This window comes from Misgurnus anguillicaudatus, chromosome 7 (assembly GCF_027580225.2).
Source record: "Misgurnus anguillicaudatus chromosome 7, ASM2758022v2, whole genome shotgun sequence".
NCBI classification, from domain to species: domain Eukaryota; kingdom Metazoa; phylum Chordata; class Actinopteri; order Cypriniformes; family Cobitidae; genus Misgurnus; species Misgurnus anguillicaudatus.
The window spans coordinates 25,188,692-25,192,840 of record NC_073343.2 but is presented as its reverse complement, the minus strand read 5'-3'; the positions used below and the strand labels follow the sequence as shown (position 1 = coordinate 25,192,840).

The following is a 4,149-nucleotide window of genomic DNA, read 5'->3' as shown; positions in this document are numbered from 1 at the left end:
ATATGAAAACATGATCTATAATATACAAACCAGTATAAAAAAACACCACCCACCAGTGGTGGCCAGGATGCAAAATATGTGTTCGGGGTGTAATGTGAATCTATATGCATTGCACATCATGTCAAAATACGTGCCTCCCGCAAACGCTTTAAATATGATAAAGAAAAAAAGAGACATTCACATGATACCCGCAAGACACTCATTTAACACTAAACTCTGATTACACATGAGATTAAGCTAGTATGGCAAAAGCGAGCATCTCTTTTATCATAATCCCCTTCAACGTGTCAGGCACGTATTTTGACATGACACGCTATGCACAGGTTCACATGACGCGCCAAACACACATTTTGAAGTGACGAGCCACACACATGACAATGTTTTGGCTAGCTTTGCATTCGTGCCTCCTCGGAGAAGTCACCTGCCATCACTGCAGCCCACCATATTTAAAAAAAAAAACTGTATTGGTGGGAAGTGTCAGCTACATTTTAAATGAAGTACCACTCAAAGTCCAAAAGTCTTTTTTAAAAGATTTGATATTTTGAGACTGACTGTTGATGGTCTTCTTTTGCAGTTTTCCTGTTTTAGAGGTCACTTTCCCTTTGCACCCTTGTTTCCCGGTTTGATTTTAATGAAGCGTCTGGAAAATAGAAAGAGAATATTTTCAGTGAACAATGATTTAAAACTCTGACTTAGATTATCAAACTTCCAGTAAAACTTTACAAAAATGTGTCATTAGTTAACATAAGTTAACTATTTTAGTGAACATGAATTAACATAAACAATACTTACACAGCCCTTTTGAGTTAATTTAACACTTACTAAGACATTATTGAAAGTTGGATTTGTTCACATTAATGAACTGTGAACTAACGAACACAACAAATTACTTTTTATAAACTATTATTAACAAAAATTACTAAATACTTCTATGAACTGCTTATTGTTAGTTCATGTTAGCTAATACATTGACTAATGTTAAAGTGTTTAACCAATTATTATTTCATAATTTACTCTCATTTTGTTCTAAACCTGCGTTTCTTTATTCTGTTAAATACCAAAGACGATATTTTCATAAATGATGGTAAGCACAAGGTTGCCACTGCCCGTTGACTTGGGTACTGTCATCAGTGTGGTTACCATCATTTATCAAAATATCTCAGTTTGTGTTCAACAAAATAAATAAACTCACATGCTTAGAACCACATGAGGGTAAATGAGGAAAGAATTTTCATTTTTGGGTGAACTATCCCGTTTAACAAATGAGACCTGATTGTGAAGCCTTACCAAAATTGCCTCCTCAAAAGATACAAATTCAACCTTTTAAGACAGTCACAAGTTAAAATTAAGTTAAGTTAATGAAATCATTATTTTATGTGGAACCATTCCTTTAAAAAAAAAATTAAAATAACTTGTTACCTTTGAAGGACTTCCAGTGTGGATGCTGCTTTCACTTTTTGCAAGAAAACAATGCAGCAAGTCCAGTGAGACACGTTGGCTGAACACCCTTTTGGCTTTCAGGCTGATCATCCATTGTTTAATCCATTGTCCCTGAGAATCACCTGGACCAAATGAATGTATAGATTAATGTATAATCCTTAATATCCGGAGAGCTAAGTGTAGAAAAGGCAGTGAGAAGAATATGCAAGCACTGGCAAAGACACAAAGTGCCATGTCCTTCAACCTAACAGTATGTTATTTTCAGAGACCATTGTCATGGTACAATTAAATGTATAGTAATTGAGGGCCACTAATGTTTCTAAAGGTAAACTGAAAATCACAAATTAATTTAGTGTCCATGTAAAGTCTGATATTAAGAGTGTTCTCAGTTTTAGTGTTCTCAAATACATTGGCCTCCAGAATGAGGCACATAAAGCTTGATGTTCTCCTGATAGTAATAGGCACAGCAAGAAGGTCCCCGGTTTGAGCCCTGGCTAGGTCAGGTGGCTTTTTTTGTGGAGTTTGCATGTTCTCCCTGTGTCAGCGTGGGTTTACTCTGGGTATCCACAGATGCCAAATTGTCTCTACCCCAACCAGTGTCTGGATTGACTTGTGTGAATAAAAACTTGTGTATGGATTAACCAGTTCTCACCATGAATATAGCCAAAGATGCTGGAATGGCATAAAGAATAAGAAAAAAAGAAAGATAGTAAAAGGTTGTGTCAGCCTGGAGTATGGGCCTTGTTTAGTAAAAAATGTCAAATTTCATATATTTACCAAACAGGATCAAACGAGGTGTTACAAGTTACTAGTCTTCTCAAAGTCAGCAAGAGTGGCACACATCTATAAGCAAAGATAACAATTTATGATAATTAACATCTGCAAAAAGACTTCATATTTTACAGAGGCAACAAAGACATTTTACTCACCTTAATCTGTAATATTTGTTGGTCTATACAATGCACGAAAAGGGAATAGGGACCAAAATAGCACCAAAGCACCAAAATATATCTACATGGAGGATAAAAGTAATTCAGATGAGTCAAGTAGTAATCTTTTGATGCGATTCAAATGGTTTTGCAACATACAAAACTGTAACAGTTTTTAATGTACATCAGTTTCTAACCATAATCATAAATTCAGTTTGACTGCACTTTCTTGTACTTGATGCATAATGACTTAACAAGTTTGAAATCATGTTTGCAACAAAGACTTCTAGATGCACAGTGAATGAAATGAGTTACATTTGGTTTTTCACCAAGAACCATTTTGACTGCTCAAGTCTTATGTATTAGGGTGCCTTTGTTTAATTTTGTGTAATCAGGCTACGAATTTATATACCCCACCTACCTTAACTTACTGTAAACAATGAAGCCAGGATATGTCCATTTTATAAACTTAATGTGTCTTACCACCAAAAAAAGCGTGCCACATACAACAGGATGTTTCAACCAGCTAACGAGCATGTAATGAATTTACAAATACCAGATCTTTTTAGTGTTATTTGTAGATATACATGGTAACAAAGGATTTTTAAAGGATTTTAAGATAATACAAAAAACAGGCGAATTTGCAGATAACACAAGTGTATTTTTCACTTGCATAGACAGAATGCACACATTAAAAATGTAAAGACACAAAACCCATAATTGATTTTGATCGTTCCTCATTTATCTTTTACACAGATTTTAGTAAAATAAACAGGTTGTATAAAACTTTGGTGAATTCTTACCTGTGATTTGATGTGAGTGTAACTGATGTGATGGTAGAATACCTGGTTTGCCTGATTAAAATAGGAAATTGAATCTGATTTATTTTTTAAAAGCTTTACTGAATAAAATGCAATATTTAAAAGTAATATGTAATTTTAAAATAGCACAAGCATCGATTAAGTTGCAGACCTACCTCATGCAGACAATCCAAAATGGCGTGCCCAACGAAAAATATGCTATAATACCGTTAAATAACAGTGACATTCTGTTGTTGCTCGACAACCGGCCTGAAGTGAGAAAGTCTACCCACAATGCACTGTAAAAAACAGCAAATTACTGTTATTACATGAAAACAGCATTTTGCTGTTGAATTTCCATTGTAAATTTACAGAAATTTTTTACAGTGTAGATTGATAGATGAATGAAAAGATGACGTAAAGACCGACAGATAGATAGACAACACAGACAAATGCATGGATGACAGATGGATAGATAGACAGACAAACAGATAGATGGACAGCAGGCGCGGAGCTATGGGCGGGCCTGGGCGGGCCTGGGCCCGCCCAGATTGACAGCTGGCCCGCCCAATCAGAAATGTAAAAAATACTACTCTGTATAGTTAGACATGTATACTTCTTTATGTGGTGTATTTTATCTATTGCATGTTATGTTAAAAACAGTAAAATTATAAGTAAGCCTGATAACTAAAAACTATTATAAAGCAGTTGAATGTTGCGTTACATTATGGTTAATGAGAAAAATATTCCCGAGCAGCTTTCAGCCATGATCACTTTGAGACCTTTTTTGCAAGCAAGTGGAAAACGTATTTTGAATAACAACACGTTATAAATATGTGCTGCGCGCTTTCCTCTCAATAACATAAACACACAACAAATATGACAGCGGGGTAAAAAATAGAAAGAAAACATCTGATCACACTGATGTTGTTTGATACCCTATACCGAGAGCCATACCAGCTCTCTAACTCAGCACTATA

General features: G+C 35.1%; 1 long non-coding RNA gene across 1 annotated transcript; it reads right to left on the bottom strand.

The window, feature by feature from the left end:
• Positions 1–294: 294 nt before the first annotated feature.
• Positions 295–3,555, bottom strand: LOC129435689 (uncharacterized). Its single transcript, XR_012370369.1, has 4 exons — positions 2,370–3,555; positions 2,218–2,283; positions 1,420–1,562; positions 295–640 (listed from the first exon to the last, which is right to left on the bottom strand). It is a non-coding gene; the product is annotated as an uncharacterized lncRNA (long non-coding RNA).
• Between the last annotated feature and the right edge of the window lie 594 nt (positions 3,556–4,149).